Genomic DNA, 25637 nt, shown 5'->3' with positions numbered 1-25637 from the left:
TCCGTCTTACTTGTTTGACGTATTGAAGCGTAACTTTAGCGAGCTGTCCTATTCCAATTTGCCCATGAAAGAGTTCTATGACACTGTTCCCACATGCCAATGAGAGTGCGATGGATCATTGATCAATAATAACAGTTTATTGAAAAAAATCTATGAATTATGGATTGTCATGTATTTGAGAGAGTAACTGCTATATATTAAAAAAAATAAAAAATCTCTTCCTCGCCCTCCTAGGCGGTGCCTCCTTCCTTCAGACTCGGGTCCTCTACCAGAGGCCTGGGAGTCTGAGGGTTCTGCGCAGGATCTTAGCTGTTCCTAGGACTGCACTCTTCTGGACAGAGATCTCTGGTGTGGTTCCTGGTATCTGTTGGAGCCATCTACTCAGGTTGGGTGTTACTGCCCCTAGTGTCCCGATCACCACTGGGACCACTGTTGCCTTCATCCCCCACATTCTCTCCATCTCCTCCTTCAGCCCTTGGTACTTCTCCAGCTTCTCGTGTTCCTTCTTCCTGATGTTGCTATCACTCGGGATTGCTACATCTATCACCACCACTGTCTTCCGGTGTTTATCCACAACCACATGTCACTATGTATTGGCTACTGGAACAAGGCATATATATCGTAGAATAAGGCAGGATTTGTTTGTAATATGAGTGAGTGCACACGTGTAATAAAGTTAATTGGTAACTATATATTTATTGAATTCTATTTTATAAGAGCATTTGATCCCCTCCATCTGTGGTGACCTTAGTTGGCACAGAGGTTAGCACGCTTGCCCAACAGCGAGAAGGTCACTGATTGGACCCCCAGTCATAGCATGCCTTTCTGTGTGGAGTTGTCTGCTCTCTCCATGTCTGGCTCTGGTTTCCCTCACCATCAAACGCAAAAGCAGGTCAGGTCATCACTAACCCAGGGTTTGTGAGGATTGTGCTCAGCGGTTGGTTCAATTCTTGGTAGATTTTGTAGTTTCATACTGTAGAGGGAGCCACAACATCACAGCTGATAGCAGCAGGTGTGTTCCTCAATCTGTCAGCACTGAAAATAGAGCAATAGTGAGAGGGCAGCATGCTGTCATATGAGTTCATTACACAAACAGCCTTATTCTGCTTACAGCTTCATATACATAAAAACACATGAATATAACAGGAAGTGGCAATGCAATTCAAAATTCAATAACCCAAATCATCATTATTTGCCAAGCACATTCTCACACAATATATGTAAAAAAAAATCTGCAAGTCAGAGAACATGAATATTCAGAGCTACTGTGGTTAGACTGACATAGCTTAACCATGACTATGGCCCCAAATTAAAGCTTTTCCTTTTGCAACCTGAGTCAGAAAGGAGCTCTATAATAAGTTTATTCTACTTCCAACAGATGCAAGAAGCTCTGTGTGACTGAGACGCTTCCTTGAAGTGTGTGCATAAACAGCAGCAAGGGTGTTTACATGAGTAAAAATGGAGAAGCCTGCAGAGAGGATAGACCAGGAGTGTTTGACGGAGGGAGGAGGCAAAGGAAAGGAAGATCCCAAGGTGGAATCCACCCTCTCCTCACTGTTTGGAACGCTTAAAGAAAACAAATCCTTCTTATTAAACATCAGGCGGAAGACAAACCTTCTCTGGGCCCCACGATGTATGGCCACTTCACTTAGAACTCATATGAGCTGTGAACGCTCCCCTCTCTGACACCCACTTCTCCTTCAGCAAGCAGATGTGTAGTTATGATCCACAACTATTCCACTGACAGAAGTCCACCTAACCTTTTGGTCTTGGGCTTTAATGAGTCATTTTGTTCTTTCTTAGTCAATATTGTTAGAGCCAGTTAATTTATCTTTTATCATTCTATTAAATCCACTGGGGCTCTCTTTCCTGTTATGAAGGGTCTGATTAGCCACTTGGATCATTACCATGACTGACATTTCCTCATTTTGACAGTAAGTTGCATATTGCTGAAGGCATATTAACCATAAACATGTGGTTAATTTTACTTCTAGTGGTGTGTGCTGCCCCACCAAATAAATATTGTGGCTCAGTGGCTGTTTTAATGATTTAATTGATTGTATTACAGCTGATTGTAGTGGAACTAAATGCAGTCAGCCCAACAGAAGCTAAGGAAACGACGGATATGTTGCACTTTTATCTCAATCTTGAAGTGTTAATTATGTTGCCAGAACAGTTCGCAGTGGTTCCCTTCCAGCTCATTATTGTGTTAGCATAATACTTTCAACTCTAGTTGTACTAATTGGAGGTATTTGTGAAACAGTGCAGAGGGGGCATTAACATGCCTGAGGAGTTGCATGTATGAGGTGGGCTTTTCAAGGTGGCCTCGCAATTCCTTCTAAAAACGATCCAGAAAATGTCACGCTAAAGACAACAGGTGTTGAAGTCTTTAAGAATTCTCTGAACTACCAAGAACTCAAGGCAGAAATCTGTGGCTGACCTTGTAAACTATTGTTATCTAATAATAGCCCTCAGAACATGCCACATGGCTGACTGGAGCCCAACGAAGCCTTGAAGATGTTGGATTTCTGAGGTTGTCTGGAGCCTGTGTATAAATGCAGCAAGTTTCTCCTCATTATACTATTATGTGAATGGAAACCTGGCCAAGGATCTCATTTACTCAAGGAAACATGTGGGAACATTTATTGTTTCTCATCAAGGTTGCAGCATGTGCAGTTTGCATAAAATCACATTAAAAATAATACTAAAAAACCACCAGATAAAAGGTTAAAATTCGTTTATGAACATTTTCAGCAGATGTATTCATTTTTACCAGCCAGGTATATTATTTGATATAACCAATATGTTCCACCAAACCAAAGCTGGAGTTCTTGTGGAGACTTTCAATCTAAGATTTGGCAAAAATAATTGGATTAAATAGTTCTGTGAACACAGTACAATATGAAACAATTAGCAACTCTAGTTGCAAACATTTCTAACTGCAATTTGCACTGTAAGATAATGAATATGAAATGATTGAAGCAAGTTCTAAATGGGGCCAATGACCCACTTGTCTCCTCCAAGTAAAAGATGTAGTCAACACAATCCTTTAGACAGAAAGAAGAGAGTTTGATTCAGTCGTTTTCTCATGTATGTGTAGATGGAAATAATGACCATTCTCTCATTCTATATGGATGACTAATTATGATGGACTGACTAATTAATACAGACTAAATTCAATTTGCTGCAATTATGCTCCAAAAAAAATGCTCCAGTGATTACCGTATTTTCACGACCATAAAGCACACTGTATTAAAAGGCGCAGTCTCAGTTATGGCTGCTATTTCTGTATTTAAAACATAAGGTGCACCGTATTATTAGGCGCATGCTGAAACATACAGTAAAAAATGACAACGGAAGTAAAACAGTGAGTTTCGACACATTTATTGAACAAAATATTTATTCTTCCACCACAAAACCATCAAAGTTTTCATCTTCTGTATCTGAATCAAACTATTTCAATGTCCAACATCCCAAATTCCTCTTCTTAATCATCTGAATCGGACTCATCGACTGGTTCCGCTTCAGCGTTGATTTTGTGAAAGCTCTTACAATACATGAAGACGGTATCATAGCCCATGCGTCTACAATCCACCCGCATATGGTGGCATAACCTGCCCGCCACTGCCGCTCATAGTCTTTGTGAAGGAGTGTTCGCCTTCCGTCATCCAGCGCTCTGTCCGTTTCCGTGGCAGCTGAGAACCACGGTGAACGAAGACTTCTCGTGCCCCGTTGTGCGAATCGCCACCGTGCTGGTCCCTTTTTCTCCACTTTGTGGGTCAAAGGGATGTTAAAAGTCAGAGGGATCTCATCCATGTTGGTGATGTGGCTGGGCGCGGCTATCTTGTCGCGGCAGTAGGTGCGGAAGATGGCCACCCTCTCCTGGTAATCCGCACCGTCGATTTTTGAGAAAATCCCAGTGTTTTAGGTGCGCCTTATAGTCGTGAAAATACGGTAATCAAAATCTTTCTTTCTTTCTTTCTTTCTTTCTTTCTTTCTTTCTTTCTTTCTTTCTTTCTTTCTTTCTTTCTTTCTTCTAGAAAAGAACACTCTGTTTATCATTGCTTGTTACTATACAGTGAGATTGCAAAGGAATCGCAGCGTTTTCTGGGGTTCGCCAATTTCTATTGAGGGTTTATCAGGGACTACAGTAAGGTTGCCTAACCACTCATCAGACTCACTTCTTCCAGTGGTGTTTTGTTGGTCTCCTTAGGCAAACAATGCTGTTGTGCTTCGAAATATCCTCGCCTGTGTTAGCCCAACCTGACCCTAGAAAGCAGTTCATTGTTGAAGTGGATGCTTCTGATGCTGTGGTTGGTGCTGTGCTATCACAATTCACTTTTGCTTGCATTATCTTACCCCAACTGAACAGAACTAGGACATGGGCAACCAGGAGCTGTTCGCCATCGAGCTGACCTTGGAAGAGTGGAGGCATTGGCTTGAAGGGATGGATCAGTCAATCATTGTCTGGACAAACATAGTCTACAAAAACCTAGTCTACAGTCAATCCACAAAGAGGCTGAACTGTCCTCAAGTCAGGAAGGCTCTGTTTTTATTAGTTCCCTCTCTTACCTATCCACCCCAGAGGAATCACATTCTTTGCTTGACTATGTCCCACCTCCCAAATCATTGCTCAGCTGACATGGGCAATTGAATCTGTGGTTCGGGAGGCCCCATTCTTCCTTTTTTGCACGGCATTCCAGGTCTAACCAAATCATATCTCTACTAACTACTAAGGTGGCACTTGTGGAGGCTGGACCGGGACACTCGGGAATATGCGGTGGCCTTGAACACCGGTGCTTACAGCAAACCCTCTCATCAATCTCCTGCGGGTCTTCTCTGTCCTCTGCCCATCCCCAGTCACCCCTGGTCACATATTGCTCTTGATTTGGATTGGCACCGGTCTCCCTAATTAACATGGTAAGCTGGTCGTCCTCACCATTGTTGACCATTTTCCAAAGTGGCCCGTTTTGTCACTCTGCCGAATTTACCTTCTGCATTTGAGTCTGAAGATGTTTCTGGTGCTCCACCCAGGATGAGGACACCCTTGATCTTACATCATGTCTTCTGTCTCCAAGGTATTCCTGTGAATATAGTTTCTGACCAAGGACACCAGTTTGCATATTGGAAAGAATTCTACAGTCAGCTTGGGGCCATGTCCGGCCTTTCCATGGAGTTTCACCATCAGTTCAATGGTCAAACAGAATGCAAGAATCGGGAGATGGCTTTGTTTGTTTTCCAGAATCCTTTGTCGTGGTCTAAACAGGTGCTGTGGGTAGAGTATGCCCAAGTTCATTGGCCCGGTTCCAATAGAAAGGGTCATAAATCCACTTCCTCCACCTCCTTGTCTCATTGATGGTGGTGCAGCTTATTCAGTCAGGCGCCTGTTATGGGAACTTTTTTGGGGAAGTGAACTGCAGTACTTGGTGGATTGAGAGGGATATGTGCCAGGGGAAAAGTCCTGGTTTCCAGCTCGTCACATCCTGGAATGAGCTGCTGGCTGCCGGCATCTTGAGCAGGTCACAGGTAGGCCTTCGATTGGCACAGTTTCTATGCCTCGTCCTTATGAAGGTGACAACTCTATAGTTTAGGAGTTGTCACCCCCCCTCCTTTCTGCCCAGTTTAACCAAATAGACTGTTGTTAGTATGTTAAATATTAAATTATAATAGTACTGGGCCTAAAATTGAGCCTTTGGGTAATTTCATGGATCCCTGAGAAACGTGAGAGGGCAGCATTTTATCTCCATGAGATAAAATCAAAAGATTATTAAAAGACAGTATCAAGAATGCTGACCAGGTGTCTTAGTCTGTATAAAAGAATTGGGTGATTCTCTGTATCAAAAGTATTGCTTAAATCAAGTAACAGAAGGACTGTAAACTTGTGTATGTGCAAATTGCAACCAAGATTGTCAAAATTTTCAATAGCGCAGTCTCTGGACTTTCTTTTAGGTTCTTAAACTGACCATTACTGTCAAGGCAGTCAGTTATTAATCTTAATCATCAAACTTTATTTATATAGCGTCTGTTACAGTCAAAATTGTTTCTAGGTGCTTTACAGAATCCCAGGGCCTGACCCCAAACAAGCAACAGTGGCAAGGAAAAACTCCCCTTTAACAGGAAGAAACCTTGAGCAGGACCAGGCTCATGTAGGGGGACCCTCCTGCTTATGGCCAGCTGGGTAGAGAGACAGGAGAAGGGGGAGGGGGACAGGTAGAGGAGAGAATAGGTAGAGCATAGAAATACATACAGAAATACATTATATTAAGTAAAATAAGGTGGATTCAAGTTGAGTGGGTCAGCGGGGTCAGAGGTCAGTAGGTCAGCATGCAGCTCTGAAGGTGTAATACCTGTAGATGAATACAGAAGAAGGGGGGCAGAAAAACTACACAAGAAATAACATCACTAGTCTACTTGGTGAGGAGGAGAGGAGAGGAGAGGAGAGGAGAGGAGAGGAGAGGAGAGGAGAGGAGAGGAGACCATTTCCCAGTGGGGTGACAGAGGCCTGTCAGGTGATCATGTTTCTGGACCCCGGGAGCCTCAGCCAATAGCAGCATAACAGCATCTGAGAGCGGAGCGGTCAATTGGGCTCATAAGGTGTCACTAGCTCCTTCAGGTAGGATGAAGCTAGGTCTCTGAGGACAGTTTCTGATCACAGCATGAGCTCCCACAGCATAATCCTGATCTGACAGCAGCGTAATCCTCACTTTGATAATCCAATAGGGTAAATAAATCAGATAAATGCTAATGGGCAAGGAGCAGACAGAGAATTGGTTAGACAGAAAGTAAAGAAACGTGCCAGGACGGCTACTATACAGGCTGGTCAGGAACAGTCAAGATCCATCCATCCATCCATCCATCCATCCTAAACCGCTTATCCAGGGTCGGGTCGCGGGGGCAGCAGCCTAAGATGAGAAGCCCAGACTTCCCTCTCCCCAGCTACTTCTTCCAGCTCATCCGGAGGGATCCCCAGTCGTTCCCAGAACAGACCAGTCGAGAGACATAGTCTCTCCAACGTGTCCTGGGTCTTTCCGGGGGTCTCCTACTGGAGGGACATGCCCTGAACACCTCACCAGGGAGGCGTCCAGGGGGCATCCTAACTAGGTGCCCAAGCCACCTCATCTGCCTCCTCTCAACGCAGAGGAGCAGTGGCTCTACTCCGAGCTCCTCCCGCATGGCAGAGCTTCTCACCCTATCTCTAAGGGAGAGCCCAGCCACCCTACGAGGAAGCTCATTTCGGCCGCTTGTACCCGTGATCTTGTTCTTTCGGTCATGACCCAAAGCTCATGACCATAGGTGAGGGTAGGAACGAAGATCGACCGGTAAATCGAAAGCTTCACCTTTTGGCTCAGCTCTCTCTCCACCACTACGGACCGGTGCAGAGTCCGCATTACTGCGGACGCCGACGATCAGTCAAGGTCAATACGGAGAAATCAGTACAAAAATCAAAGACTGACTGAAACAAAGACTATTATTATTATTATTATTATATTATTATTATTATTATTATTATTATTATTATTGTTTGAGAAAACAAAAAGTCTAAAAATTAATTTGAATCCAGAGCTGTGATTTTCTGTCAACATCCATCTTAAAATTCTGCACTAAGCTTAGATCAGGTATGAAGTAAGAATTCCACTGACATCGGTATGGACCAGGTAGGAGGCATAAACATGAACAGTCAGAGTTCTTTTGCAAGCAAGGATAGACAACGTCTTCAGAAAAAGCCACTTCAGTGATTAGAGGCAGACACATATCTGATTCTATAGTGGAGGTCCCATTCTTGTACAACAATAATGCACCATTTCCTCACTGCAGTTTCCCATGATAGTTGGCCAGATGTAGGCACCTACCTATCTGATGTAATAACTAGTGGAGCGTGAAGGAGTGCAGTGGAAGACTCTAGGGAACACAAGACTTTCTCCAGGAAACACAAACATGGGAAAGTGCTACAAAATGCTTTGTCCCTGTTGAATTCACTTTCCAATAGCTGTTGTTCCAATTTATTCTCTTAGATAATTGAATAACAATTATCTATTCAATTATTTTGCTGATGCAAATTATTCTAAAATATTTTTTTTTTAATTAAGTTAAACTATCTTAAAAAGGGGGTTCTTTTAAATATTAACTCTTTACCAGTGTTAGGAGGAACATTTATGTGATAGTTTTAAGAGTTAATCTAGGGCCGGACCCCCAACAAGCAAGTGGAAGAAGAAGAAGCCTTGAGTAGAACCAGGCTCATAGAGGGGAGACCGTCATGGTGATGGCCGGGGTAAATAAGGGTAAAGGAGGAGGAGAAAGGAGGACAGTACAGACAGAAAAGATGAGGAAAACATACAGACATCTTACAAACACATTTCTTAATGACACAGAGGATGCAACGAGTAAACTGAGGGGGTCTGAGCTCTTTAGTTCCTGGAGCTCGATGTCTTCACAATTAGGTGCCCACGCAAATATGTGTACTGTATACTGTATTTTAACTGTAGTAAAGATTTAATCAGTGAAGGTCTTACTTGTTTGGATTTATCATACCATACAAGACGCTGTTCACTTCAGAGTCAATGTAACATCTCTCCCTTGAACAGGACTGCGACATGTCCATACATCTTTTGCAGTGCCTTTTCTTGCAGCCTCAGTATTTGTTTTTTTGTGGCTACACCACTAGACGTAAACTGATCAAATCTGCTTTGGGAACCACAGGTTACCAAACTCCTACCTCTGCAGCATTAGTGAAAGGTTTTTTTTGGTTTGTTTTTTTGACAGTTGTCTTGGTCTACTGACCCAGTCTCTGATGGGTGTCTTTAAGGGTTCCCAGGGTAAATATCCAACATCACATCAGTTCTTTATGTAGCTAAATGTTCCATCTGGTTGCTCTAGGCCACATTCACTGCACTCCTGTCCTCCACACATGATCCTTTCCAAAGGGAAAGCTTTGGAAAAATGGAAGCTGAATCAACATTTAGGATTTAAGTCCTGTCAAGGCCTCACTCCAGAGGCAGAGGAGGAGCAGGTGGAAAAACTAGGACATTTAGCTTGAAGGAGGAAGTGACATGAAACCCTGCAGAGGAGCTGGAGGAGGTGTTTGTGTATGTTCTCTCAAACATGACTCGCTCAGTGTGATCAATCAGCTGTTCACAGTCCCCCTAGTCTTTGATGATGCACATGCTATCTATCTAACTATTGAGCATAGCATTGCTGTTTTAAGGCAAACACGGATCATTTATTATGTATTAGATATGTGTGTCAATATCATGACAAAGCATTTTTGATTTCTTTGCAAGTGTACTGAGAAAAAAACAAACTCGAATATTCTTTCACAGCACTTGAAAGCAATGTTCTTCCTGTATAATGTATCATATGGAATTTTATGAACAGACCTCTATGTCTGACAGTTTGGGTTGCATCCTGCCGCCTTCCTCAGAAGTGTCCCGCAGCGGTGATGTGACGTGTCTCGTCTGCCCCTAGTGGGATGTCGCTGCAAAAATCAGCTTAAAACTGCTGGCTAGACACATCGCACCAACACCATGTGACACTTCTGAGGAAGGGAACAGGACACAGCCGAAATTGTCAGGTATGATGAAGACACGGAGGTCTGTTCATAAAAGCAGTCTCTCTGGCTGAGCTCCAAAGCTCAGGGGGAAGGGTCCAGAGAATCAACTATTTTGATGCTGCTCCTTAGTAAAAGACACTTGAAAACAACAAACAGGGAATATTCACAGGACCAATTACTCTTCTTTCATCCCAAGGATGATCAAAATTTGTGTGATTTAATCTACAAGGAATTCATCAGATTCTCAGTACAGATGTGGACGAGATTCAGTCAGGAAGTAAAGACTGAAACAAAATGCAATCCATTTAGAACTGTGTTGTAATTTACAAAGTCAGAAAACTGTCAAGATTTTATGGAGCCCTAAAGCTACTGAGTGATGTAGGAGATCCCCTTTTCCTGCTCTGCACACAGCTGGGTCACCAGTTGAGTAACAGGAGGGATTATTGCAGTGTCTATGGCCCCTTCATTTTTGCATTCGGACCGGCTCATAGTTCAGAGCAGGCACTTCTCCCCTGGCATAAGAACCATTACTCCTAAATCCCACCCACTCTGAAATAATCAATGAGGATTTTTAAATGCCCTTCTAACTCCATTTTGATCAAGTACCGTAAACATCTTTGTTGTGGGGCCAATATTAGCCAATCACAGTGCCAAATTTGTTTGTTATAGAGGTGACCAATGTTCCATATCTATGATGAAGGATAACAGAGCCTCACAAACGAGCCAATTGTTCTGGCTCGTTGAACAGTAAAAACTACCATTGTCAGTCGTACTGCTTCACATTCATTGTGGCTAAAATGCATGAAAGGTACAAGCAAGAAACACGCCAAGGTTATATTTTAGTTTGTTTGTTCTTTATTTTATCTATATTTCAATTGTTTAAAGCAGCATTATTTGATTAGAAGGTGTAGTTTGATATAGGCACATTTTTGACAGCCCTCATTTTATTTGCTGTAGTTTACTATTACATTTAAATTTTATCAAATATATTGTTTGATATCATTCTAAATTCAATCATTTCAGATAACTTTTGAACAGAATTTCAACCATTTGTCTGGCACCATTTGCCGGTCACATTGTTTGGTGTCAGCTTTTTCCTCTTTTTCTCTTCTTTTTAATGACGGTGAAAAGGAAATGAAAAATTATTTTTCAGGGAGGTAGTCAGTTGAACTGATTAAGAAGTCGACTTTTCCTGTTACTATGTTCCTATAAGTACTTGGTGCAAAAGGGACTTATGCTAGTTGGTTAGCTCAACACTATACCAAACAATTACATATATGTCTGTGAGCAGGCCTCTGACATCAAACCTATGACACTGCTAATTTGTCTATAATTGACACATTTTTTACATGAAAGTTATGAATATTAGGTAAACAATTATATGATCTTCCAGCGTTCCCAGGTCTGGTCCAGTCTGCCCCCTCATGATTTCCACTCATGTTGTGCTGTTATAACCACGACATGGGGTGGCGGTACCTCAGTCTCTATGGCACTAGGCAGGAAGGCTGAGGTTCATGGTTCAAGCCCTGGTGCCGAAGGTTTTCTGGTAGCAGAGGAGGTGCCAGGACACCTTCTGAGCACTGCCCAGGTGTCCTTGAGCAAGATACCAAACCCCAAATTGCTCATCTTGGGTCTTCAATGAGCAGGTTTCACATTCAGAGGTGTGTCCTGTCTTTACCATATGCAGTGGGGCTCCAGCTCCCTACCCATGACTCCAAAAGGGATAGAACCATAAAGAAAACTGAGAGATCACCGCAGTAAGGCGACTGTTGACTTTTCTTCCCATTTTGTAGCTGTCTGTGCTAGCTATTCCTATTTCTGAGCTCTGTCTTTTTCCACTTATGTGCAGAGATGTACCTTTTTTCATGGCAAACTAATTTTGTAGCATGGAAAAAGGTCTGAAGCATTTTATACATGCAACATTTTTCATTATTAGTTTGTCTAATTAGCATTACAATAATAGAAATAATAAACTTTGCTTTAAATGTTGTGCATTCATGCTGGGATAAACCATGGCAAATAATTGATAAAAATGGTATTCATTCTGAAATAACCTCCAAGCAAATATAACTATTTTGATTCAGACCCAAGAATTCTAATTATATTTATATATACTTGAAGGGGCAAATTCACCGCCACTTCTTGAAACAAAAACACCTTTATGCTCTTGGCAGGAGAAAACAGAGGGACCTGTTACATCAAGCACCCAAAATACAGACACAGACAAACCTGATCATAAAAACGTTTCATCCTCAGAAAGGCTACTGAAAGGTGCAACAAGCAATGTGCAGACGGAGGAGGTGGATCTGTGAACCAGGAGCTGCAGGAATAGAAAAAATCAAGACAAAGGTGAGTACCAACACCCGCAAAGGCTCAGCTGTTGAAACTGCTTGAACCAGTCTGACTCAAAGGCATGTGAACCTGGCAGGTCAGGATCCAGTTTACTGATGCAACTGAAGAAAACAAGAGCCTTCTAAATACAAATAAACATCTGTACCATCTGCACAAAGAGGGAGTGGGGGCACGGTGAAGCCAAATGCTTCCGACAGAGCAGCTGCGACTGAGCTGAGAACATGTGACCAGAGATTAAATAAAGTAACCTGCATGGGATGAGGGGTTTAGACCCCCTGGTACATGGATGATCTGGTCTCCACTGTAGAGGTCTGTCCCATCTGGGAAGTGTCCACAGCTGTGTTTTCACTCAGTTTGTCACTGAAAGCCACCTGGAGAGGCTCCTTAACCAAAACAGCTTTTAAGATCATTGACTTAATATGGAATTGGGGGTGGGGGGGTGGCGGGGTGGAGACTTAAAATGGGTATTGGGGGTGAAAGAACCCAAGATAAGAAAGAAAACAATACAATATACTGCCTATGTAGCTTGAAGTCTGTTTTAATTTCAGATCATCACTGAAAAAAGTAAGCTACAACAATCATTTTCACAAGCAGCAATTATCCGGTGGACTATTAATTTAACCAAAATTGGATGAGCCAAGCACTCCATAATGTGATGGTGACCATGGAAACTGGGACTCACCATGTGCATCTACTACACATCTGTCCATCCCGGGGGGGGGGGGGGGGGTTCCCTCATCTGTGGCTCGCCTCCAGGTCTCTTCTTGTTCCTAAAAGGTTTGCCGGACCCTGTTTGCGGGTCTAAGGACAGAGGATGTCACAAGTGTGCCGCTTGTAGAGCCCTCCAAGGCAACAATGGTCGTGATTTTGGGCTTTAATCAACTTAAATACAGTGAACTTCCAATTTTAATGTGCACATAGGAATGATAGCAACAGACAGATTAAAAGCAGCTGAAAATTTTGGCTGGCCAGCCTATTTGAAAAAGTTAGTCAAACTTTGTTGACTTTTTGACATTTTTCCCCAAGTGAAATTAGCAAATTAGCTAACAGCAATCCAAACCATCTCAAGTGCACGTGTCTCTTCTCATATTTAAAGAAAGAAATAAGGAGTAATGTATCTTTTTCTTTTCTTTTTTCATCCTGCTCATCTTTCACTACTTGGCTTCCCCTAGTGGAATAGCGCACTTCTGTTGTTGGGTCAATTTGCCGTCATTTTATTTTTTATTTCGCCAGTTACTCTTTCACAGAGACACAGGAGGTGCTGCATCCAGATCAGCATCGGAGGTGTTCCGTTGCCCTTTGCGTCCCCAAAACAATACTTACTTCTTAAATCAGTACGATAACCATAAATAATTCAAACGAATGGGTTTTGTGAGTATAGACAGTTACAAAATATTAGGATAATTTTGGACGTTCTTTTACAAAACTAAGTTTGTTCGTTACCTGCAGCAGCTGCCTTCCACTACTTCTTTCCACTTAGTTTTATATTCAAACTTAAAATTTGAAAGTTTCCTCATGCATGCATACGTCCATCCATAGAACATGAACATGATCTGCAGTGAACGGACCTCCTGATTAAATCTGCACTCTTATGACAACTTCCCAAACACTAACTGAAATATGAATCACTTTTGGTGACACCGTTGTCAAGACAAATTGCTGAATGATGATGAACGGGACATTTTCAGGTCTGTGAAAATACACTTTTAAAGTGTTTTAAAATTATTTTCTATTTCCAAATGCAAAACAACATAGTGCTGCTGTGGGTGATTCATCTAATCATGGAATTCCTTAAGAGGGGGCACCAGACCTCCAGAAGGGTTCATAAAGAGCTTCTACTCTTTGTTCATGCTTCAAAAACAGCAAGAAGACAGACAATAATTCATATTTTATGAATATAATACTGTGTATACAGTACATGCTAGCATGTAATTTTCTCTCATTGTAAAATACAGGAAACTGAATTCATATCAGTTCTATAGCATATAGCGCATGATCACCTGACAGGCCTCTGTCACCCCACCTACATGGTCTCCTCTCCTCTCCTCTCCTCTCCTCTCCTCTCCTCTCCTCTCCTCTCCTCTACCTGTCTCCCTCCCCCTTCTCCTCTCTCTCTACCCAGCCGGCCATCAGCAGGAGGGTCCCCCTATATGAGCCTGGTCCTGCTCAAGGTTTCTTTCTGATAAAGGGAAGTTTTTCCTTGCCACTGTTGTTTGTTGGGGGTCAGGCCCTGGGATTCTGGAAAGCGCCTAGAAACAATTTTGATTGTAACAGATGCTATATAAATAAAGATTGATTGATTGATATCATTGTATGTCAGTGGTCTAGAGGAAAAAGATATCTCATCACAATGATGTGTACACATTCTAAACAACAAGAACACCACTTAGAAAGGTGATAAAAAGTGATCAGAAGTAACTGCTTAATGTGAAAATGGTACGACCCTCTTTTGTCGTAGGGTTAGGGTGATTCTGGACTCTAACTTTTTTTAATGCACCTTCCAGTACAACCTAAACACATCTGTGAATCTCACCTGTTACAGTCAGCCAAGAGCAAAGTGTTTGTTACTTACCTGTCCAGGAGAGCGCAACTTCTCCCCAATGACCATTGTTTCTTTAGAGGTCATTTTCAGATCCTGGTGATCTTTAGTTGAAGGTTTCCTTTTGAATTGTATCGCTTAAAAATACTCCCACATGCTGTAGCCTTTTATAGGGAAGGTGGAGGTGGCAAATAACACCAATGTACACCGATATACATGAAGCTGACTTGTAAAATGCTGGAGATCAACACACGAGTTCTGTGACATCGTACTACACTCCTGATGTAATGACACCTTTCAATTTTCTCACAGCAAATTTCGCTAGTTGCCCTTTTAAACAGAGGTTTTGACCACATCAGAAGCACAACAGAGATGTGTTGAATTCATTCATCTTCTGATTAAATGAGCAGAATAGTGGTCCAATTGAAATTAAACTTATGGGAAAAGTCCATCCATCCATCCATCCATCCACCCATGCACCCATCCATCCATCCATCCATCCATCCATCCATCCATCCATCCATCCATCCATCCATCCACTCACCCACGCACCCATCCATCCATCCATACATCGATCCATCAATCCACTTATCCACCCACTCATCCATCCATCCACTCATTCATCCATCCATCCATCCATCCATCCATCCACAGTGAGAGGATGTTTTAGACAGCTCATTTGTCACAGTTTCAGCATCAGTCTTCCAGTCATTAGATGAGATAGTGCAGTCTCCTTATCTCAATAATCATCAGGCTCATCTTCTACTACTAAAGGTTTGTCAGCTGATATAGCAACAATGCTTAGAAACTTAAAAGTAATGGAACCAATTGGTCATCTGCATTTGTGTGCATAAGTAAGTTCTGCAGATCCAGATACCAAATTGACCGTGTGATGTAACACTGTAGAGTCAGTTGTCCAATCTTCATTTATTATTCTTTTACCCATTGGAAAGATCACCTTAGTCATCATCCCAACAGTTGGCCCCTAAAAAAGGTGTGTTCTTGAAGGTGCTTCAAAGGGTTCGTAGCAAAAACACAACTAAAAATATGCTGAGTCTGTATCGGTTGAAGCGCTGACAAAATGGATGACTTTAATTGTGAGTGGATGGATGCTCAAATGATGTGTTACTTTTCTTTAGTAGCAAAAAACTCTACCTGGATCATTCATGTCTTACAGAACAATCTGTTCTCTTTCCTATTTTTATACAGCAGGATTTCTCTTGATGTGTTCATTAATCAGATGCAATTTGCACTTTTGCCAGAGCAAATCTTTAATCTATTTAAACACACATAAGTTGTGATCAGTACAGTTGTGGAATAATGGCGCATATGCAAAGGCCTGAATCCTTGAGCCAAACCAGAACTAGGCTGCATGACAGAAGAAGTTGGGAACAGGATCTTCAGCACATGTAAACAGAGTCAGAGAGGGAGGCATTAGATCAAGATCCACAAGTTGGATCTTAACAGCCCCTCCTCCTCCTGCTGTTACAAGAAGAGTTGCCCGGCTGGCTGCCAAAGATATTCACTACAAAGGACTACTGATTCAAACTTCTTTTCCTGTTTAGACAAGGCCTCAGGTATGCAGCTTGTTCCCAGGAACAAATGCACTATGAGCTAAAGACAACCGAATGGCTTTTTGGAATGTTTGTGCATACTGTACATGTGTGTGTATATATTGCATTCTATTGCATTCTATCGCATTTGGACAGGCGTTTGATTACCAACAGGCAAACATTGAAGAAACAGACCTGAGGTCACATCAGTGTTATTCATTCATGCTCTGGGTATTCGTTAGTGACAAAAACAGTGACAAATAGCTCAAAACATTGTAGGTGAGAATTTTAAATTTCAGTTATTACAGAAGTCATCAGCTGAACCTCAATAATGACATACAAATAAAGAGCTGAAGTAAACGATATATCCATTAGCAAGGGGTTTAGCTTATTACATGAAAAATGTCCCACTCCGAAGATGAATTAATGAGCTGTGCTACTGAGTGTAATCAGACTCTCTTCCCTGCAATGTGCACACAAAGATAGGGTCCAAGTCAAGCGATTTGGGGGGAGCATTTGAAGGAAGGGGCCCTGCTCTTTAAAGCCTATGCATTGTTTTGTTATCACATGCATTTTAATGTTTATTTGAATATCACTTTAGAATTGAAGTTCCAGAAGATGTCTACCTAGACCCCCCCAAGGTGAAGTTCGAAAGTGTCATAATTAAAAAAAACGTTGTCCTCATTTTAATGATAGCAGTGATGGTATCTACAGTGAAAAAGGAGGGGGCTGTTTTAAATTGGCTTCGTTCAACAGAAAATTCCATTGCTGTGAAAGAGCTTAACCACAATGCAACTTCTGTTCTCGAGATGAAACAAAGAAGGTTTGTGCAAACTGTCTCTCAGGAAGGCTCAAGTGCCGCAGGCAAATACCCCACACAGCTGATGCATTCTTTTAGATTTAGTATATATATATATATATGTATTAAATGTCTTTGCATACTGCTAGGGTCTGCTGGGGTGTTTGGAGCATGATTTCCATTTTATATTATTGAATGAAATTAGCATTAGCAAATGTGTGGCAAAGATTTCCTCCTTCAAGCCTTGTCGACGCATGTTGAGCTAGGTTAGCTCCACAGGTAAATGACTGGCAAATCCCGTGAATGGAAATGTCATGAAGACTTCAAGAGGCTGTTATAGTGTAAATGTAAAACCCCTCTTATTTCTCTGTTATATATGTTTTTATTGTTGCTTATATAACGCAGGTATTTTCCAGTTTGGGGTGAATAAAGTACGTGTTGATCTGTCCAGCATGTTGTATTGACCGTTGTAAAACACACATCGAGCCAGATCGGAGCCTTTGCTAGATACATTATGTGTGTAATTCATTATTGCAGTCTGAGGAAAAGATATTTTCAAAGGAAAAACTGAAATATGCAGTCAAGTGTGGAGATGTACTTTTTAGGGCTTTGATGACAGTGTTGACACAAGTTTATGTGTTCAGCAGCAACAACTAATGATCTAATCTATGCCTCATGGGCCAAAGTTGATTCAGGCAGTGTTATTGTCTGTGAAATAAATATGAAGATGAAGAAACGTACAAGGCGTAACTCAAACCCATTTCAACCTTCAACTTAGTCAAACACTTCATTTCAACCGAAGCGCAACAACCTTTATTGTTATTGAAGACAAAACTGACGGCAGAAAGAATAAAAATCAGCAACAGCTGAAAAAAGCAATAATAGCCTGTTGGAGCATTTCAACGTAAAACAGTCAAAATGTGTTTTTAGTATTTCAAAAATACTTCTTATTATTCCTTCCTTCACAATGTCTCTTATTATTCTTGTTGGTGATGTCACAAATAAGCTTACTCTGTTATGCAGTAGATACCTCCGCAGTAGCACCACCCCTGGAACAGTGACTTTACCTGAAAGGATCAGAAACCGCAGATGTTGCAGCTGTGTAACACACACACACACACACACACACACACACACACACACACACACACACACACACACACACACACACACAACACACACACACACACACACAGACACAGTACTGTGATAGTTTAAGGTAGGAATTCAGGGAGTTGTCTTATGATGCTAAGTCTTACAATAACAAACACTTTCATGTGTATCCTTGCAGTGTGAGCTAGCATTTAGAACCTGTTTTCATTCAACTTCCAACTCTAGTGTATAAATGCAGGACTGGACGTGTTAGATGCAGACCTTTAGTACAGGCCAGAAGAAAAGCACACCATTCTTCTGGTTAAGGGTGGAGTCTGCAATTAAAAAAAGAAAAGAAAAACACTTCTTTATATTTGTTAAAAACTGTCACTATGACAGTGATTTGTGAAAAAAACTCTCAGCCCTCTCCGTCCCTGTGTTGTGTCGCTAATTTGACGTGCAGGAAACCAGAGAAAAGAGGCTGTGACTGCCAAGGTGTCAATAATTTCTCCTGCGTGCAGTAGGTCTACTGATGGCAGGCACACACACACACGCACACGCACACACACTCGCACTGGCCTGTTACTTTAGGGTTAGGTTACTTTAAATAAAAAAGAATGTGACAGATTCCGAGACAAAACATGGCTAAACATTGGAGTTGCTGTTGTGGTCAGGCTCACAAACAACAATACGCTCCTCTTGAGAACAGAGTGAAATTCACCAGATATTTACTCGACTATAATGTTATTTATAGCATTACTGAGGCTAATTGGTTGTAAACAAACATTTAAATTTAACGTACATGCATATAACTTTACAGCTATCATGCCACAGGTTAGTTTACTAGTTATATTATCATGTTATCTGGTTTATTCCTACTTGTGTTAAGAGCTGGGGGAAGGGGGGGCAGTGAGGTGAGACTAATATTTCATTACAGAAGTCGAAGTTTATCTGATTTCTTGGTTTTAGAACCATTCCCATCCAGGGCCTGCAAAGTGTTCCCATTCTCCCCCAGCCCCCCATTTCCATTAACAAGTCAAGCAGACAGATCTGTTGGGTGAGAGCAACAGACCTGTCTGTCTGATAACAGATTGCGCATGTTAGCTGCCAAAGAGGTATTGAACTAGGCCAGAGTCGTCTTTTTGCCATCAAATTGGCAATATGGCCAACTGTCTGGATCAACCCCTTCAGAATTCAAACTATACTCCTTTCTCACCCAAAGAGAAAGACTATGGAGGACTATTTGGTTCCAATAAATGGTACTGTTCACCCTTCCTCCACTCCTATAGAAGATGGGTTATTCTGCATGGAGAAAACAAGGCGATTCTCTTAACCTTCGCATTGACTATTGGGGGGTCAGAGATGTGTAAATGGATTTAGAATGTTGGTGCTGTCGGTGCTTAATTATGCAGAGATTCATCTATTTCCTGTCACCCCCTATGCTGGTCTGTCTGTGCATCTCCTCCTCCATTGGTGCTTCCATGTCCCTCCTTCCTTCATCCCTAACTGCCCTGATCACACTCAGCTTTGGCTTGTTGGAATCTCACTGTCCTGATCCTGCTTTTTAGTCAGGGTGTTTGTGTTTTTCTTGCTCTGTGATTCCCGGAGGGAGCGTGGATGACCCATCTCTTTGCTCAGTGCTGGTTGGGAGTCCTTGTAAGCAGCCAACACCAGCTGGTTACAGTCAGATTGTCCGTCCTGTCTGTGGTACCCAGAGTGTTCAACATTCTTTGAACTAGTGATGTTTTTCCTTGACTAATTCTAGCCTTTTGTTCTCTTTCCTAAGGTCAACATGGGTGCCTCTCCGATGAGCACCTCACCTTTAGTCTGCCTCTCACAACACTCACCTTCACACCTTGAAATATTGGAAATAAACCCTTTTTCACCACAAGTTGCTTCACCTGTTTCCACCTGTCAGGTCCCACCTTGTATTTTGGGAACAAATTGTAACAATGACCACATGACCGGAACACAGAAAGGGAAAAAAAAGTCCAAGTTCAACACCAATGAGCTATAAATTAATTAACATATACCCGGGAATCCTGGAACCTTCACATTTGGCTTTGCTCCAATCCAAAGAGTGGTGCTCTACTGGATGGAGTCCCCAGTAGTACAGCAAACCTGCAATACAACTGTGGTGTCACCAAAGTTGATAAAACCAGCATGTGGATGCTGGCAGAGAATTGAATGAAGCCTTGCATCCAAACATAAATCTGGATCAAATTTGAGTCCTAAATTCCTAAAAGAAACATTATTAGAAACACATTAGTGCTCCTTCATGCGAGGTGATTTGTCAGTGTCTGGCTATACATCAGTGACCAGAGCTGAAACTGCCTTCTGACAGTTCTGTTTTCCAATCAATCAATCTTTATTTATATAGCGTCTGTTATAATCAAAATTGTTTCTAGGTGCTTTCCAGAATCCCAGGGCCTAACCCCCAACAAGCAACAGTGGCAGGAAAAACTCCCCTTTAACAGGAAGAAACCTTGATGTGATGTACACGTGGGCTGAAAGATGAAAGGGGAAGGAAAAGCATATCTGTGGAAGTTGTGTGAGCAGCTGTTAGCTACCGGTGTGAAAGCTCCTCTCAATGTTGTAAATGGACAAGGTTGCTCTGGCAAGAGTGAGAAGGTCAGACAATGACCTGTTGACTTGTGAAGGATCAGGCTCACCTGGAGTAGGTGGCTCCAATCGAGCTGTAAAGTTGGATGAAGATGTTAAGAGAGATGTGCAGAATGATCAGGATGAGACCAATGAGCAGGTTTATGAAGTAACACATCAGGCATCAGGTTCGAGACATACTGAAGAAAAAAGCCCAAAGTTTCCCCACAAAGAGGACAAGCAGTCACACCACTGCATGTGCAATAGTCTCCAAGCAGACCTGGGGCACCAGCCGAGGCAAAGTGTTGGATGCTGCTTCATGGCTTCCTCTCCTCTCCTGTCCTCTCCTGTCCTGTCCTGTCCTCTTCTGTCATTGATTGATTGATTGATTGATTGATTGATTGATTGATTGATTAAATGCTCCTAAGCAGGAGAACAGGAGGCTTCAGATGTGACCCTGAAAGGTTGGTTAAAATATAAAATTTACAAATATTAAGAAAGTGCACACACCCCTGGTGTCACCTCTAAACTTGCTTTGTGTGAACCGGATCCTTCATTCAGCGTTTCTTAAAATGCTGGGATGAGAGCAGGAGATCTGGCATGGAAGATGATGAAAAGTGGGTGTGCGTTTGTATGTGAGTATGTCAAATGTTAATCCACATATTGCTAATCTGTACTGGGCTACTAATTGGAATTGGCCTAGACATTTGTGGGATGATTTGATAAGGACAATGATGGAAAGTTCAAAAATGGTTAGTTCAACTCAGAAGATCCCGATACCAAATCAAATGGGATCCATTTCCCCTCAGTTGGGGGGGGGGGGGGGGGGGGTGGTATCAGTGCTGCCTCCACCCTCTCCACCTCACAACCTGCTGTCCACCGAGGCGGCTGCACCATAGGGAGGCCACAGAAGCATTGAAACAGATCCAAAACCTAATTTGCAAGCTGCAAAATTTTGACTTTCTCATTCCTCTAATGTCCAGGTGGAGTTGACAGGACAACATTGTGGTTGATAGTGGAGCTCCAATTTTGACTGTTTGCTCAACTGAGAGCGCGTGTACACCCACTTCACAGGTGAACGCTGCTGTGGGTGTCTCTGGTCCCGCCGCTATGAGTACACACCTGTGTCAGTGGCAGGGTCAGATGTTCCACACACATTCCACATTTCTGAAAGGACGGTGAGTTTTTTAGCAAGGGATTCGTTGTGTGCTAGCATTCATTGCATTCCTGATGCTTTGTTTCTCACGTCCCTGACAATCAAGCGTTGCAGGCTGTCCAATAGCTACAATCTTCTCATGATTTTTGATTTTGCTGGACATTTCCAGGTTTTAATCTAGCGCAGATACCACCTCCTTGCGCATCTTTGATGTCTGCTATGAGACCTGTAATGGAGCGTTACTGCCGGTGTCAAGTACGATTTGTCGGCTTTTCAATTTGACCTGTGACAATTATTTGATCAAGTCAATTGACTAAAAGAACAACAAATGTGCATATTTACTGCTGTGCTACCTCACATTAACATTGCTGTGAAGGTTGGTGTTGATGAACAGCTGAATGAAAAGATCAGAAGGTGCCACGGTCTGCAGCCGTCTGTCTACGGCCTTCAGGGTGATGTTGTGGAGGCTTCCACAGAGTTTCTCCTCCCCAGAGCACTTTTATTGGACAGAAGGCACCTTTTCCTCTCCTGTATGGACCACCCTCTGATTTGTCTGAAGTTCTTAATGAATTATGGGCCAGAATCCTGTGGGATTAGTGACATCTGACCTCATGTCCTTAACCCTAACTCTAAACTTTCAATGATCAGGCAATATGGATTAGACCAATAAAGCAATAGCAGGAATAAAGGGTGTAATCCAGACCTTCTTGGATCAGGGCATGCTAGTGGAAATGAGCATTTCATGTAACATTCCCCAGGTACTAACCAGACCCGGCCCTGCTTATCTTAGCTTAGATCAGAGCGTTCGAGCCCGGGCCTTCTCAGGATGGAATAGATGTCTTCTGCATGCATGTCTTCATTACAATGGTGATAATGAGAAGGGCACTCCCAAATGGACTGGTGGGTCAATATCCCCAGGGCCCGTTGTAGGTTTTTCCTTCTTTTACACTCACTGGCCAAGGTGGAGATAATGGGGGCCATAAAGGCTGGAACCCAGTCTCTTGTGGGAAACAATGAATCTTCTCGTCTTTGCAGTCACTGTCAGAGAGAGATTTGACTCCCTTGGAGAGGGACACCCACCCTTATGGTCGCTTGTTTACCTTTAATGAACCATGGTTGCAGGGGGAAGGCAACACAGGGGCAAACTTGAGAGGGAATAATCCTTCACGGTTTCTGACAGCACATCTGCTGCTGTAATCAGCTTCATTAAAATGAAAGATGCAGGTCTCAGATATGATGTCCTTAATTTAGCAAGAATGCAGTGCATTTCAGCGCTGAATACTAAAGCGTTTCCCCTCATTATTGTAATGAAATGATTGACAGCAGCCTCTGTTGTAATTAGCGCACCTCTGTCACTATTGGGCTGACGTATATCCATTATTCCCCGGTCTGTACCTGCCCTCTGGCTCCCTCTTATCTTTGTTTTCTATCTGCACGATGAAGAAATACGAGACAGACAAAAGTTATATTGTACTAACCAACTCTGGCAGCTGAGAGTAAGTCTGAACTGTGCCAGAAGAATGAAGTGTGTTTTTAAAAAGCATCTCTGATAATTAAGCATTGTTAGGAAATTGGCAGCTGGTAGCTACAAAGTATTTCCTTTTACAAAACATTTCTCCTAACAGTCGCCAACACCCAACACATGACTGCAGCTTCTTATTAAACTAATAAATTAGTTTAATGAAGTCATGACACTTAGGCAGGAAACTTAGAAAATGACCATGTAGGAACCTATAATAAATGTATTTAAAAATAGCACACTGTGTTGGTGGTACGACAGATGAAGGCAGAAACTGGACCCAAACGCTGATTCAGACAAACTGGACCATTCAAAGGTTTGATTATCAAAACAGGTTACTGTCACAGCCCTGGTGCTGCTATTTTGGTGTTAGGTCCGTCTGACTTTTCCACTCTGCTCCTCCAGGTGATCAGCTGATCCCTTAAGGAGTCAGGGAGAGGTGCACCAGAGAGACAGGGAGTGACACATGGTGGACCACAGTGGTGGACGTGTGGGGCTGCTTTTGTGGGTTGGTGGATTGGTATTCTTGTGGCTTTTTCCCCCCAGAGTGCTTTTCTGTTGGGTCGTGTTAGGTGACCTTTCCTGGTCCATAGAATTTAATGTTGACCAGCCTTTTTATGTTCATTTATCATTAGCCTGTAGAATTAAATAAACATAAATTTGAGTTTAAAAAAACCCAACAACACCAGAGTCTGTTGTTTCCTTGGTTTTTCCCAGGAAATGATTCCTTTTGTTTTCCTCAGAGAGGAGGAAAACAAGCCACTCTTGAAAGCTGCAGATCCAATCAACCCAAATGAGCCGCAGGTGGGTCAGCTGGTGCCTCGGACCTGCTTGCCTGGGAACAGGGACAAGAAGAGAAAAAGCCAAAATCCACTGAGTCATAGCAGTGAGTGACTGACTGTTTATTACCTGTGGACAGAAAGATATCATGAATCGACATTTGAGGACAGGAGTATCAAATTGAATCATAACACGGACCTTTTTAAATAACTGGTTATATATACGCACACACACATATACATACGTGTGTGTGTGTGTGTGTGTAAAGTAATACAATGCTATAAAACAATCTAGAGCATCTTGTCCTGAAAATCCATTTAAAATTTTTTGCTAGTCAGTCAGACCATAATCTCCCTGGCAGAGGTAACGATGCACAGGGGTACCAGAATAAAAAAGGATCGATTCCATTGAAATATACAATATATAATAATACAAATGATTGAAGACGACACAGAAGTTAAGCTGTCTAAAAGAAGGCTTGAGAATATTTTGAATTGTTAAAAATATCTGCTACTAGAACCCAAAGATTGAGCTGTCCTGACATTTTTGGGTGGATGATTAGAAGGTTTATTTGAAAGCAGAGGCACAGATTCAAGACATGGAGAACAAACCAACAAGAAAATGTAAAAATACCAAAACAGAATGTAATCAAGCATTTTAATAAAATATAACATCAAAATGTTTTACATAGAAATCTTATTCACCTGCCTGTCAACACATCATTGCTGATGTCCTGCTCTTTGTTGACATGACAGTTCCTGATGCACCTGCTAACATCCTCAAGCTAGTGTGAGGCTAGCTCTTGCAGAAATAGACAGGTTTTAAAAAGTAAACCATAACTCAAAATCTGAAGCATTGCATTTGAAGATTACCAATTGGCGACCCAGATTAAGGGTTCCCTCTAGGCAGGGGTGAATGTCATCAAACCAGAAGCATGCAGCATCGCTCTCTCCCTTCATCTCTTTTCAGTGTTGGTTGGTGGGAAACGTCTTCTGTAGTTCTTCCGAGTATTCTATCAGTATTTCTTATATTAGTATTTAGGATTAGCACTTGTAACATCAGGCAGTGTTTATGATTATGACACAACAATTAGCTATACAGTAGGAGAGTCTCAAATAAATAAAGGATATATAATAAACACCCAACTATATACAAGCAGACATTTGGCCTGGAAAAGCAGATGACAGCGGTGGAACTGAGTGGAGTTTGAATGTCGGTGCAAATCTCTGAGCTATGCTTTCAAGCAAAGGGGGATCCTGGTTCTAAAGTACTCAGGCATAGCATTTTGATTTCCCCAATGTTCATAATTAAATGTTTTCTATTTGAATAACTGGCAGGGAACTCCTGGGCTTGTGTTTTTCTAGTGGCTATTGTGTTTGTGGAGCCAAATATTGGAAACTTTGATACAGAATCCCCTGGTGTATGTTAACTTTGGCAGCCGTCAAAGGATTGTGGAGATGCTTTTCCTGCGCAGCGCTGCACCTCCACTGTCCACCACCCACCATCTCTTCAGGTCACAGAGTTCCCTGTAGCCACTGCTAGCTGGGCTGAGGATGGGGATGTACAAGGAAGACTTTGTGATGCATCTCAGGGTGAAAACCTATCTCAAATGTCTCCAAGGTTTTCAGAGCAAACACTTGGCTGTGGGAGTTTTCTGGAGTGGCCTGTCTCCTCTTGCTGAACTCTGCCTTATTCCTTC

The 25637-nt window shown here is 42.2% G+C and overlaps 2 long non-coding RNA genes across 3 annotated transcripts; both read left to right on the top strand.

The window, feature by feature from the left end:
- The first annotated feature begins 234 nt into the window (after positions 1 to 234).
- On the top strand, positions 235 to 12305 carry LOC130540357 (uncharacterized). Its single transcript, XR_008954423.1, has 3 exons — positions 235 to 385; positions 11804 to 11896; positions 11976 to 12305. It is a non-coding gene; the product is annotated as an uncharacterized LOC130540357 (long non-coding RNA).
- A 9086-nt stretch (positions 12306 to 21391) lies between these two features.
- LOC130540356 (uncharacterized) lies at positions 21392 to 24044 on the top strand. 2 transcript variants are annotated; one of them, XR_008954422.1, is made up of 4 exons: positions 21392 to 23135; positions 23420 to 23474; positions 23564 to 23666; positions 23902 to 24044. It is a non-coding gene; the product is annotated as an uncharacterized LOC130540356 (long non-coding RNA). The 2 variants fall into 2 exon arrangements; XR_008954421.1 differs by lacking the exon at positions 23902 to 24044 and having other exon boundaries at positions 21397 to 23135; positions 23564 to 23876.
- Positions 24045 to 25637: the final 1593 nt, after the last annotated feature.

This window comes from Takifugu flavidus, chromosome 16, assembly GCF_003711565.1.
Source record: "Takifugu flavidus isolate HTHZ2018 chromosome 16, ASM371156v2, whole genome shotgun sequence".
NCBI lineage: Eukaryota > Metazoa > Chordata > Actinopteri > Tetraodontiformes > Tetraodontidae > Takifugu > Takifugu flavidus.
The sequence above is the reverse complement of the archived record's forward strand: the minus strand, read 5'-3'. Positions and strand labels throughout refer to the sequence as shown.